This window comes from Choloepus didactylus, chromosome 22, assembly GCF_015220235.1.
Source record: "Choloepus didactylus isolate mChoDid1 chromosome 22, mChoDid1.pri, whole genome shotgun sequence".
NCBI classification, from domain to species: Eukaryota; Metazoa; Chordata; class Mammalia; order Pilosa; family Megalonychidae; genus Choloepus; species Choloepus didactylus.
In genome coordinates, this window is record NC_051328.1 from 6,537,871 (window position 1) to 6,552,775 (window position 14,905).

Below are 14,905 nucleotides of genomic sequence, written 5' to 3' on the forward strand. Positions count from 1 at the left end.
GGAGGATTTCTTCCCAAGTCTCTCAGCTTATTTTTCCCTCCTTACCCTTTGGCTCCCAGCTCACATGCCACATTCCTCATGGAAATGCCCCCAACTATACTTTCCAAAGCAGCCTCCAGGTCCCAGCTACTGCTTTTCACCCCACCCCAGTTTATTTTTTTCAAAACCCTTTAGCCACCTGAAATAGTAAGTATTTGTTCAATTAGATGTTGCCTCTGTCCCTCTCTGAAAACATAAGATCCAGGAAAATATGAAATCCAATGCACCTAGCCCAGGGCCTGGTATATGATAGGTAGTCAATACATATTTGTTGAATAAAGATATTTAAAAAAAAGAATGAATGACTTTGGGGGAACCAATGAAGGCTTGAAGCTGAGACTCACTTAGGAATTATCAGGCAAAAGATATGGAAGAGAAAGAATACTGTCTTATTTTTCAATTGCATTATGGCAGTGGGTCGGGGTCTCGTGACTCCCCAGAAGCTTGCCTTCTCTATAAGTAATGTCCAATATATTTCTATTTTCAGACTTACCTCATTCTTCAGTTGCAAGATGAACCTGGGGGTGGGCAGAAATATTGGAATTTGGTTGAATATGAATCTAGCAAAAGGGGTCCCGGGGACTTGCCTCTCTCCTGGGTGAAGAAGAAATGGACCCAGATGATCACGACATGGAGACTGAAACAAGATGGAATCCCACTCCCAAACCCCTCTACTTCATTCACCACCGTGAGCTTCCCAACGCAGGTTGGGACATCTGGAAAGACTTTTCTTTCAAATGAGTTGCATCCATAAAGTAGTTTGTTCATTTAAAAAAAAAAAAAAAAATGTAGTCGGTTGGCTGTTGAGTGCAAAGCCCAGGTCTGTTTGGAGAACCAAAAAAACTTCAAATATGATCTTAACTCTGGAGAGAATTACATTCCCTTGGAGGAAATAAATCTTTCACAGAGGGATGAACAATTGGTTGGCCCTTTTCAAATTTGGTAGTACCCTTACGTCCATGAACCCTTCTAACACCCCACAAAAACCAACAGATGTCAAAATCCACTTACAGAAGAATTAAATAGGGTTCAGATAAAGGAATGACTTGCTGAAGGTCACATATAAAGGAAGAGACAAAACACAAACTTGAACCCAGATCTTTGAGGGCCACAAGATAATTTCACCAAGCTTGGCTGCCCACAGCCAAGCCACAGTATAAACCAGAGGAAATCAGTCTTCCTGGAAACTCTCCCAGAATGTCCTGGGACATGCAAGGTCAGTAGAGGTGGGTATGTTTGTAAGGCTGATTGTCATGAAAGGAGTGCTCAAGGATTTCCATAAAAATTGAAAAGTCATTCAGCCACAATAATATTACATCATTTCAAACTTCCCACCCCAACCAATTCTCACCTCACAAGCAACCTCAAGGTCACCATCACTCTCTTGAAGTCTGTCCTGAATGTTCTAGCTCTTATTTTTCTATACAGTGGGTACCAAACAATCCAGCAATTAATCAGATACCATCTTGTGCATTCTCTAATCGTTTCATGGGTTGTCTTATCTTTCCAACAAAAATGAAAACAACTTGGGCAGGAACAATGCCTAATACTACTAATTACAAGATAATAATCCCTTTTATGTATTGGTATTTTTAAGATTACAAATTACATTAAAATCCTCACCAAATCCTTACCACAGCCTATGGAGGTTGCCAGGGCCAGTTCTGTGATTATCCCCATGACAGGTGAGGAAACTGAGGTACAAGAAGGAACAAGTCACCCAAGGATATGAACGAAAGCCAGTTCCTCTAATTTCCAGATTCTTTCACTATACCACCCAAGATCATTTTTCCCATCCTAGGCTGATCCAAACTGGATTTTGCTCTCCCTCCTTTACTAGGCCAAAATCTGGGGACTTCCAACCTGTTCTTTCTTTTATCAACCAGTGCATTTGCCTACCACTGCCAAACACTGAGCCCTCTGGGATCTCAGACCAGGCTGAGTGATGGACACCAAGGAGTAATATTCACAGAGAAAAATATCTTGTGGATTAAATTTGCAAATACATAAATAAATGAAAATATCAGGGCCATTTCCGTGGTAGCTATTTGTTTTGGGTTTCCATAGCTGTGCTTGTCAAGAATTGATTGGTATCAAATTTTGAAGTAAAACAAAATGGTCGTCTGCCTTGCTAGGGTGGGAATGACCCTGTTTTTCAGAAGTGACAGAGGCTTTTTCCAAAAGTTAAACAAAAGAACAAAAAAACAAAAAACAACAAACAAACAAAAAACAGAATGTACCATGCAAAAGTTGCAGTTTAAGCAACAAATGGAAATAAGATGGTTTTGGTCCAATAGAGGGAACCTATCAGAAATAAATTTGTATGTTATAATACCCAATCTATGATCATTTGCTTCTTTATAAAACCCTCCTTTATATTAAGAAACCTTAATGACAACCAATTACTGTAAATTTCCCACTTGGGAACTCCCTAATTGCCTTTATAAGTCAATGAAACTTACTATTAGAGACTCTTAATTGGGTTTGAGATCTCCCTGATTGAACAGTTTCTTTTCCAATAAACCCACATTATTGATTATTGGTTTATTAATGGTGACTCAGTTTCTTTCAAGAGTTTCTGGTGTCATAAGTGGGATCCAGAGAAGACACACACACACACACACACACACACACACACACACACACACACCCATCCCACCCTCCAACCATCTCCACAGCTGATGAAAGTCTAGGTGTCAGTACTCTCACAACTCTTTGTGTTCACTGCTCTCTCACTGCCAGTGGAGCACAAGGGGTAAATTTCTCCCAGATCTGAGTTCTGTTTTCTTTGCATTGAGTTCTTTGGATTTATTATTAGACTTGGGTTTGGTCTGGTCCAGAAATCTCCTTGGTGAGTACCTTGTCCTGTGTGTGGAGGGTAAAGAGGTTCTGGTATACCTTAAGACAACTGCTTTCCTGTTTGCAGGGCCCTGGAATAATTTTTGTTTTCAGAACCTTTGATTGAACTTGGGCTCTTCTCAGTCTAAATCTAAATCTCTCTCTTCTCCTCCAGCAAAAATGCCTCCTGCCTACATGTTTTCTCACTGTGGTCCCAGTTCATGTTTGTTTTTAGAAAAATGGGTAAATCTCACCAAGGATGACTTGAGCTTATAGGCCACTTTGGGGAATATCTGAGTTAACTCAAAAGGTACATTTGACAGGTGCACTGAAAAAGAGAGTTTCCTGGAACAAAAGGAGTGAGCGGAATTTTTTTTACTGTATTCAGAAATTTCTAAAGGACAAAATGATTCTAAAATAACCTCTTAAAATATTCTTTAAGGCACACAAAAGAAAAAAAAATTAAAACCCTGTCACTAGTCCAAATGCTTGCCCTTATATCTTCTCTGACCCCTTTTACCTTCTCCCTGTTTCTACCTGATCCCTTAGAACCTGTAAGCAGCTGCCCCTAAAAATTAGACCATCTACTGATCCTGGCATACCAGCTACTGCTGAAATTAAATCCTGGACCAGGGTTGAACTTTGTGCCATTATAAATGATTTCCCAGACTCCAGGAAAGATCAGACGAAATGTATAGAAGTATTCAAATTCTTGATTGAGGCATATGGTCCAGGGCTTCCAGACTTATATGAACTAGTTCACAGGTTAGTGAGTCCATCAGAAGCTAAAAAATGAATGGGACTCAATGACTGAAGCAATCCTGATGAATATGCAAATGACCTTGCATGACATGCTATAAGGACAGAATTAAGAGACCTCATGAAGTTGGACAGGCCTTACTATAAAAGATACCCCAGCCCCACACCCCGCAGTGGTGGCGACATGGTGGTGCTGAAGGGCATCCCCACGCTGCTGTCCCCGGAGCTGCTCTACACCCTGGCGTGGATGGGCCATGGAGACGAGATTGCCACCTGGACACACGCCCCACATTCAGGGCGGACAGCTCCAGCAACACACCCAAACTGAGTTCTCCGACTGAACCCCACAAGAATCATTTCCCCACACACCGCGGGGACAAGGTGAAGAATTGACTTGAGGGGTATAGTGACTCACAGACGCCATCTGCTGGTTAGTTAGAGAAAGTGTACGCTACCAAACTGTGTTTCTGAAAAATTAGATAGGTATTTTTTTTTTTTTTTTACAACTTGAAAGAACCCTGTCAAGCAAAGCAAATGCCAAGAGGCCAAAAACAACAGAAAATCTTAATGCATATGATAAAACCAGACGATATGGAGAACCCAACTCCAAACATGCAAATCAAGATATCTGAAGAGACAGAGTACCTCGCACAATTAATCAAAGAACTACAATCGAGGAATGAAAACATGGCAAAGGATTTAAAGGGCATCAAGAATACCATGGCCCAGGATATAAGCGACATAAAGAAGACCCTAGAAGAGCATAAAGAAGACATTGCAAGAGTAAATAAAAAAATAGAAGATCTTATGGAAATAAAAGAAACTGTTGGCCAAATTAAAAAGACTCTGGATATTCACAATACAAAACTAGAGGAAGCTGAGCAATGTCTCAGTATCCTAGAAGTCCACAGAACACAAAATGAAAGAACAAAAGAAAGAATGGAGAAAAAAATCGAAAAAATCGAAGTGGATCTCAGGGATATTACAGATAAAATAAAACGTCCAAACTTAAGACTCATTGGTGTCCCAGAAGGGGAACAGAAGGATAAAGGTCTAGAAAGAGTATTCAAAGAAATTGTTGGGGAAAACTTCCCAACATTCTACACAATATAAATACACAAAACATAAATGCCCAGCAAACTCCAAATAGAATAAATCCAAATAAACCCACTCCAAGACATATTCTGATCAGACTCTCAAATACTGACGAGAAGGAGCAAGTTCTGAAAGCAGCAAGAGAAAAGCAATTCACCACATACAAAGGAAACAACATAAGCCTAAGTAATGACTACTTAGCGGCCACCATGGAGGTGAGAAGGCAGTGGCATGACATATTTAAAATTCTGAGAGAGAAAAATTTCCAACCAAGAATACTTTATCCAGCAAAACTCTCCTTCAAATTTGAGGGAGAGCTTAAATTTTTCACAGACAAACAAATACTGAGAGAGTTTGCCAATAAAAGACCTGCCCTACCTCAGATACTAAAGGGAGCCCTACCAACAGAGAAACAAAGAAAGGAGAAAGAGATATAGAGAATTTTAACAGACATATATAGTACCTTACATCTCAAATCACCAGGACACTCATTTTTCTCCAGTGATCACGGATCTTTCTCCAGAAGGGACCATAAGCTGGGACATAAAACAAAGCCTCAAGAAATTAAAAAAAAAAAAAATTGAATATACTCAAAGCACATTCTCCAACCACAATGGAATACAAATAGAAGTCAATAATTTTTGAACTGTAACTCCACTATTTACTTCCTACATGATATAAAATATGCAAACTCTAAGGACAAATCAGTGGTTTTGAACTCAATGTAAAATATGTAATTTTAGACAACTATATAAAGGTGGGGGGATGGAGGAGTATAGGAACATAGTTTATGTGTTCTATTGAAGTGAAGGTGGTATCAAAGAAAAACAAGATTGATATGGATTTAAGAGGTTAATTTTTAGCCCCACAGTAAACACAAAGAAATTATCAGAGAATATAACCATAGAGATGAAAAGTAGAGTTTGGCTTAAGAGAAATGGGGGAAGGGGCAATGGGGAGTTAAGAAATGAGTGTAGGGTTGCTGTTTGAAGTGAAGGGAAATTTCTAGTAATGGATGGTGGGAAAGAGCATTACAACATTCTAAATGTAATTAATCCCAGTAATGGAAGGCTAGTGAGGGGGTGGAATGGGAAGATTTAGGCTGTATATATGTTTCCACAATTGGAAAAAAAAAAAAAAAGACAGTCTAAATAGACAACAATTGAATGCCAAGGATGAACTTGGACAGGATTGGAGGATAGAGGACAGGTGGCTCAAAGGAACACAGTTTAGACATAAGGAAAAGGAAATATAGAATGTAAGCTTCGTATCATTGTTGAATCTCTTGTACTTCTTAGCTGCGCTTAATGGGATTGCACAAAAGAATGTTCTTGTTCATGGGAAGTGTATATGTGAATTATAGTGTATGTTCAAGGATGTGTGCAGCTAGCTCTCATATGTTCAGAAGACAGAGCAATAGATGATGGATGATAGGGAGGGAAAGAAATAGCGATGTGACAGCATGTTAAAGTTGGTGGATTGAGCTATTGGGGGAGGGGGGTCAGGGTATGATGGAATTCTTTGTATGGGGTTAGTATTGTTTTTGCAACTGTTCCTATAACTTTGAATTTATTTCAAAATAAAAAAAAAACGGGCATGTATAACACAGTGAGACTTGTGGTGGACAATGTCTGCAATTATCTGTACAGATATAAAAATGTTCTTACATAAGTAGAACAAATGTACAACACTATTACAAAGAGTTAATAATGGGAAAAAATGTACCTGTTGCAAACTATCAACTGTAGTTAGCGGTAATATTTTAACATCTTTCATCAACAGTCACAAATGTACACCAATCCTATCCATCAGTAACAGGGGGAATAAGAAGTATAGGGAGGTTTAGGTTTTTTATTCTTTTCCAGAGTAATGAAAATGTTCTCAATTTGATCATGGTGATGTGTGCACAAGTATGTGACAATACTGTGAGCCAGTGATTGTATACTTCAAATGAATTGTATGGTGTATGAATATATCTCAATAAAGTTGCATTAAAATAAATAAGTAAAAAAAAAAAATGATACCCCAGTTCTTTCCTATAAAAATAGATTGGACAATAATACAATCTTTTGAACAAAAAAGAGATGAATCAGTGGTAGTCTCCTACTGATTCATCTCTTTTTTGTTCACAAGATTGTATACCAGAAAAAATTATAAAATATCCTTAGCCAATATATAAGTCTCAAAACAAATGCAGGTACAGGAACAGTGCTTTATAGCCATTTTGTGAATGGCCTAAAACCTGAGCTAAGTGACTTAGTTAAACAGCATAATTTACAATGGAATATTGCCCCTATCTCAGAACTTCAACACCTGGTTGAACATTTTGAAAGAACATTTGAGCATATACATGCTCACCCTGCTAGAAAGCTGATGGCTCTAAATCTTCAACAATTACAGTCATCAAATGATAGAACCCATCCTGAACCACCCAGCCCCTTTATTTGATAAAAAATGCCTGTCATTTCTGCAGACAATAAGGACATTGGAAAAAGGATTTCCCCATATTAAAGCAAAAAACACAGACCCAGCCCACCTGCTTACGGGACTCCAACGGAAGAATTGAGGGTTTGCTCCCGTTGCTGCTGCTGACTTCACAAGGAGAAGTCACCCTGTTGGTTCATGGAAAACCTTGGTCTTTCCTAATTGACACTGGAGCCACCATGTCAATAATAAACCCCACCACAACTTCAAAACCTCTTCCTCATAGTAATGAAATAATATCAGTGGTAGGTTTAACCAATCAAATCCAGAAGTTTCCATTAATCCAAACCTCTCAATGCAACAATAGGGCTGGTAAAGGATAAGCATTCCTCTCTGCTTTGTGAGATATCTCCAGCAAATCTTTTGGGAGGAGCTCTTCTCACAAAATAGAATTGTAAATTAGATTTTGCATTGTAGGGATTAATGTTAGAAATTCCAGATCACCTAGTGCCTAGATGCATAGCATAAGCCTAATTAGACTTCCCTCCTGAAAAACTTGTAGCTAATTTGGCCTCCTCTGACCAACTAATTTTAGGAATACCAAAATATCTTTCGGCAATAAGTGCCACTGATGCGGTACACATCAAAAGTGCTAATCCCATAAAAATACAAATTGGCCTTTCCAAACCTTTACCTAAATTGCCCAATGCCCTATTAAGCTCGAAGCAACAGATGGGCTAACTCCTATTGTTGAGGAATTAATAAACAGGGATCCCATTATTCCTTGCACTAGCTCTTGAAACTATCCTAGACTCCTGGTCAGAAAGCCCAATGGATGAGACGACCACTTTATACAAGATTTTAGAGCAAAAAATAAAATTGCCATTCCTTGACATCCTGTAGTTCTTAACCTCATTACATTTCTAGCCTAGATTCTAACAAATACCAGACGGTATACAGCTATCGATCTTTGTTCCACCGTTTTCATCATACATGCTCATTCAGATAGTTAGTATCTGTTTGCCTTCCACTGGTAGGGCAAACAGTATACCTGGTAAGCCAGGCCTCAAGGATTCACTGAGGCCCCTTCCTATTTTTAGCAAACACTTCAACAAAAATTAAGAGACTTAGAATCCGCTAATGGGTTTACACTCTTCCAATATGTTGATGACATGTTGGGTTGCTCAGATTCAAAAATTGTTTGTCAATAGGGTTTCTTATATTTACTTACCTAACTTGCATTGAAAGGACCCAAAGCAGCCAAAGACAAATTATAATTTGTTAAGGAAAAGGACCTACATTTAGGTCATTATTTACTCCCTGAAGGGTTATCATGATTCCCTAACTACCTAAAACAATCCAGAGTTTTCCCTGACCTATAACAAAAAGGCAACTTAGAGGATTTGGGGGACTTGCCAGTTACTGCTGCCAGTAGGTCCCAAATTTCTCTCAATTAGCTGCTCCTCTTCACAAATTAACTAAAATCTCAGGCCTCAAACCATTACCATGGGAAAAAAAGGACACAAATTGGCCTTTATCCATTAAAAGACGCTTTAATGGAACCCCCACCCTTAGGGTTACCTGATTACAATCTACCCTTTCCACTAGTTGTGCCTGAGAATCTGAATCAAGCATTGGGTAGTCTCACTCAAAAACATGGCGGTAAACAGAGACCCATAATACATTATAGTCTTCAATGTGATTGAATAGCAAGAGCATTCCCAGCTTGTCTCAAGGAAGAAGGTGAGACTACTGACTTAGTAGTTAAGTCTGCTGACTTACCCAAGGACACACCTTGCAATTAGAAACACAACACATGGTCCATCACCTTGTAATTTCAGGGAAACCTCAGCATATGTCAGCTAGGAGATTGACTTCTTATGAAATATTATTGCTTTCCCTTTCAAATATCCACAAACATTGCTATAATGTTTTAAACAGTGCAACACTGTTGCCCTTACCTGAAGATGGAGAAACTCACATAAAATAGTGGTTTCTCAATTATTTTCCCTATATTCAGAGCTAGATGAAACCCTTTTGACTAATCTGAACTTAATAGATAAGATTATAGATAGATCCTATCTTAAGGCAGAAACAGGAAAATATCAGGCAGGTTATGCAGTAACCACTGCTATGGAATTAATTGAAAGCCAATCAACTCCTGACCTCATCTCAGCTAAACAGGCTGAGTTAAAAGCTTTAACTAGAGGCTGTCATCTAGCAAAAGGGAAAACTGTCAATATTTATACTGATAGCAGGTATGCATTTGGAATAGTTCATGATTTTAGAATGTTATGAAAACAATGGGTTTCCTGATCTCATCAGAAACTCCAAAAAAAAAAGGTAAACAACAGCTGAACTTTCAGAAGCAATATTATTTCCTTAAAAAAAAAAAAAAAAAAAAAAGCCATAATAAAAACAGAGGCTCACACTTGCAAAACTGAAACAGACTATAAGGGAGATTGATCATTATGCAAAGCAAGCAACTCAACAAACTAAGCCAACAGCAAAACTTTGTATCATTAACAAAGTCCCTTATAAGACTGGTCAGAAAGAAATGGCAGAAAACAAAATCATTCTTAAAGAATTGGCTAAATATCCATTGCCAGCTTTTGAATTTGAAAACGATGATTGGCTACAACTGGGATGTTAAATAAATCTCAGTGATGGATTTTGGGAAGACCATATGGCCACCTGGTTACCCAAGAACTTCTAATCCAAAGTTTCTTTGAAATGACCTATCATGGAGTCCAGAAAATGAAAGAAGTTATGGCCAAATGTTGGTGGGGTAATGTTGACAAGGTTGCCAAAAAATTTTTACAATACATGCTATACCTGCTTCACTCATAACCCAGGAAAAACATTTTTAAGTGGCACCTGGAAATGTCAGATACCCCAATGGGGCCATTTGAACACTGGCTGGTAGACTTTATCTAACTACCCAGATCCATGAGATACAGCTACATATTGATAATGGTTTGTATATTCTCTGGATGGTTGAAGCACTTCCCTGCCAAAAGGCAGATACAACTACAGTAGCTAAGAAACTGTTAGAAAATATTTCCCACTTGGAGAGTTCCCTCTGAGCTCTCTAGTGCTTGTGGCACTCATTTCACTGGTCAAATAATTAGTGAACTTTGCCAAGTCATCCCCATTCATCAGCATTTACACTGTCTTTACCACCCTCACTGTTCTTATCTCCTCTGGTAAGATTGAAAGAATGAATAGAATACTAAACTTAATACTGGCAAAATTATCAGAGACTCTACACTTACCTTAGCCTAGAGTCCTCTCACAGCTATTAATGGGTATAGGATCTACACCTTCTGGCAAACTCCATTTGACTCCATCCGAAATTGTCACCAAATGTCCGGTGCTCCTCAGAGATAGGATTTCCCTGAGTAACCAAAACATAGACAACCAGGATTTTCTCCACTATTGTAAGGGATTGATGGAATACTCGCAACAGGTCCAAAGCTTTAAAGGGCCTCCACTGTCAATAAACAACTTGTGCACAAACTGGTGATTTTGTGTTTTAGAAAGACATCAAAGAAAAACCTGCTTTGAGAGTCACTGGCAAGGACTTCATCCGGTTTTGCTAACTTCTCACACTGCTGTTAATTTACAGAGAATAGAGCCTTGGGTCCATATCCAGCTAAAATGGGCATCGCTCATAGAGTGGTTATGTGAGGCTGTGACTGATAAAATTAAAATTGATTAAAAAAAAAAAATCGGAAGTAGATGACTCCACAGGTAGACAGCTTTCCCAAGATTACAAAACAAATAGATGACATCACAAGGTAGACAGCTTCTGCCCAGGATCACAGAACAGGAACTCATTGGGCCCTACTTTCTTTAATTAGTTCTTATAGTTCTAATAGTAATTACTATTATAGGATTTATATTTCTTCCTTTTCAAAGTCCTATTTGTATACCTTTTCCTAGTTGCCAAAATGATTCCGTTGTTCCTTAGTGCTTGCTTAGGCACAGGTTTGGTTATATATCTTCATATACAACCCATACAGGCCTAAGTTCAGCAACAAATCTTTCTGATTGTTGGATTTGTCACTGAAACCAAACAATTATAATTTTTGCTTTTTCCTATAAATTATTCCTTTTGGTATGAACCTTTTGGGGCATGGATTGCAGACCTAGGAGGCTCTCCTAATAATAATTATGAAAAATCCGTTTTCCCTTTTCTTTCCAATAACATGAAGCCAAATAGCCCTCATACATTTTAGGTAACCAAATTAATGGAAACTTGTTAGGACAACTAACAAACCAAACAATGTAAACTCACTACTTGGCTTTAATTAAATCTCATGACAAACATTATTGCAGGAAATCATCCCCATGTCTGATTTTATAACCTAGCATCCCGTGTTTCTCATTCTGGAAAATGCTGCACGCCTTTAGCAAAGCCTTCACCAACTTTTAATTTGGTGCCACCATTAATGCAGCAGGTTAGGCTCTGACTTGCCTGAACTTAGGCAACCACTCTCCAAACTGTCCAAATTTAAATTCAAACAAAAACCTATCATTTTCCTTCCAAAGAACTTGGTTATTGTGGGCACAGACTTTACCAAACTTTACCCCCCAACTGGCAAGGATGTTGTGGATAGGGATATTTGGTTCCAAAACTCCAATTTCTAAATACTCTAAATTCTAGCCACATTTTGAATCTTGGGTCTTTTGTACCTTGACTCAAAAGAATTTCTAACTTCTAAATAATTAAGGCTTAAACTTTAAATCCTTTGTTGGGACAATTTTCCCTGGTTTAAATCCTCATGAACTAGAAAAATCTGTTAGAAACATATCTAGATCTTCTGAACTGTCTTTTAACTGTATCTTACCCATGGTTCAGGGTCCTCAGGGAAAACATACAGTTTGGCCAAACTGGTGATACAAAACAGAGAAACATGAAATCTATTGTGCCTTAATATATGACAATTGCTGCTTTTATATAAACTCTTTTGGAATCATAGAAACTAACATTAATCAAATTAAAACCCATATTCTATTCCCTGGAGATATTTTATTCCCTGAAAAAGATCCACACTACTTACCTGGACTGATTTGTTTCCAGGAAAATGAGAGTGGTTTCCTGGACCCACAGGAGACTTTTTAAGAATTACATTAGAGGAACTTGTTTTACTAGCTGTGTGATTTACTTGTTATTTTTGTTGTTTTTCCAATATAATAGCCTAATGGAACAAACCTCCACCTGCCTTACAATATCAGCTAATTTTAGTGAGACCAGAACAAATAAACCCTGCATATGTAAATAGAATTCAGGGAAAAGAGGATCCTGCATATGTGACTTTACAATATGTTAAGCCTTACTATTAAACCTCAGAATGTCCTAATATATGAATTCCACTTATATATTGTTCAACAATAAGTAATCTTTTGGTTAGACAAGATATAAAGACAATGTACTATTAATTTTATGTTTTTAATTATATGTTTATCAAAATATTATAGAGATAAGATAAAGATGGTCTCTGGTCGACCAAGACTAAAAGTAAAAATGAGATTAATAAAATCCCTGACTCAGAAATGGATCCAAGACCATGATCCATTCCAACGAATAAGTTGCCCCACTCCAAGAATCTTACTTGGAATTAAACGGTCAGTTAACACACCTCACTACAATCAAGAACAGGTAGCTAGCTCAAAAACAAAAGGGAAAGAGTAAAACTGAGTCTGCTGTGACTGTCTGATATGGAGACCACCATGACCACCAATTAAGAGAATGATCGATGGTGGTGACCAGAGTGTTTTTGTCGAGCTTCCAATGAAGCTGTTGGAAAAATGACTAAAAGCGGGGCTCTGTTAAGTAAAATAAAATGGCTGTTGGCCTTGGCAGTGCTGGGAGCAACCCCTGTCTGAGAAGTGAGAGGGACTTTCAGAAAAAACGGAATGTGCTCTGTAAACATTTGAGTTTAAGCAACTATTGGAAATAAGCTGGTTTTGGTCCAGTAGACAGAACCTATCAGAAATAAACAAGTATGTTATCAGAGTCAATCTGTGATCATTCCCCACTTCGTAAAACCCTTCTTTATAATAAGGAATCTAAATGTCAACGAAGTACTGTATCTTCTCCTTTGGTAATCCCCTAATTACCTTTATAAGCCAATATAACATACTGATCATTTGAGACTTTTACTTTGGTTGGAGATCTTCCTTTTCAATCAGTTTCTGTTTCAATAAATCTGCATTATCAATTATTGATTATTATTGGTGACTCAATTTCTTTTAACAAAAGACATATGTGAACACCAAGCCTGGATGCTCTGGTTCTTCCTTATATATGACCAAGCACCAGATCTTGCATTGACTTGTGTGCTGGTTTGAATGTATTGTGTCCCCCAAGCGCCATTATCTTTGATGTAGTCTTGTGGGGCAGACGTTTTGGTGCTGATTAGATTTGCTTGGAATGTGCCCCACCCAGCTGTGGGTGATGACTCTGATGAGATATTCCCATGGAGGCATGGCCCTGCCCATTCAGGGTGGGCCTTGATCAGTGGAGCCATATAAATGAGCTGACTCAAAGAGAAGGAACTCAGTGCAGCTGTGAGTGACGTTTTGAAGAGGAGCAAGCTTGCTAGAGAGGAACGTCCTGGGAGAAAGCCATTGTGAAACCAGAACTTTGGAGCAGACGCCAGCCACGTGCCTTCCCAGCTGACAGGTTTTCCGGACATCATTGGCCATCCTCCAGTGAAGGTACCTGATTACTGATGTGTTACCTTGGACTCTTTATGGCCTTAAAACTGAACTGTATAACCAAACAACCCCCCTTTTATAAAAGCCAATCCATCTCTGGTGTTTTGCCTTCTGTAGCATTAGCAAACCAGAACACTTGAGCCTTTAGACATTGGTTGGCCTGACTAAATTTGGGGATGGACTTGGTAGCTGGGCCACACAATGGGAAGAAAACTCATGAGGATGAACTGAAAAGCTGATAACAAGAGGGTTCAAACACCTCCAGTTCCTTCCCATGACAGCCTCTTTCAGCAAAGAGAGCAAGCTAGTTCTCCAGAATGTCTTGTCAGACCCACGTGGGAGAAAGCTAGTCTGGTCCATTCTGAGCTGAGTGTCATCTTGGAAAAGGAAATGGGGTGAGTAAAAGGCCCCAGAGACATGCCCCAAATCTAATTTTGTAACTCCAACATGTCATCTTCCAGGAGATGCCCAAGGTTCCCAACCTATGGTCTGAAACATAAATAGCAGACAACATCCATGAACACACGACACTGTTCTCTGAGCAACCTGTGACCTCATGTGAGGTTCCCTATGAGCCCTGACCATGTTCCCACCCCTTCCTCACCCACCCCTGGAAGTGCCCCGTATGCAAATGAGTACCATCTGTGTATGCATAGATTTGAATAGCCCTATGCATGAGAATTATTGGCAGAAGATAGCATTTTAACTATTATAAATTTTTTTAAAACTTACTTGTCTCACACCTCCAAATGATCGCCACATAAAGTAGGTTATGACACTGGATTGTCAAAAATTTTTATCAATCCATTTCCCAATTCCTTCCCCAACTGCCCTCATCCCCCTATAAATTTAGACAGGTCCAGGAAAGAAAGGCCCCAGAGAAGACAAAAAAAAATACAAATTAGTATTTGTACTCCTCAAAACTACACATGTGGCATGCACGCACTCATGATGATTAGCATTTATTTAAGCACTTTTTTCCACTCTAAACTCTGTGCTATGTGCATTTTTTATACTATCTTAT

The 14,905-nt window shown here is 38.7% G+C and overlaps 1 long non-coding RNA gene across 2 annotated transcripts in view; it reads right to left on the reverse strand.

The window, feature by feature from the left end:
* Positions 1-14,905, reverse strand: part of LOC119518924 — a 60,077-nt gene that overhangs the window by 17,790 nt on the left and 27,382 nt on the right. Inside the window, exons 3-4 of one of the 2 annotated variants that reach the window (XR_005213885.1) lie at positions 10,431-10,552; positions 1,673-1,733 (exon numbers count right to left, since the gene is read on the reverse strand). This is a non-coding gene — a long non-coding RNA (uncharacterized LOC119518924). Of the gene's footprint in view, positions 1-1,672; positions 1,734-10,430; positions 10,553-14,905 lie in introns of those variants that run through there. The other variant, XR_005213883.1, reaches the window with a different exon arrangement.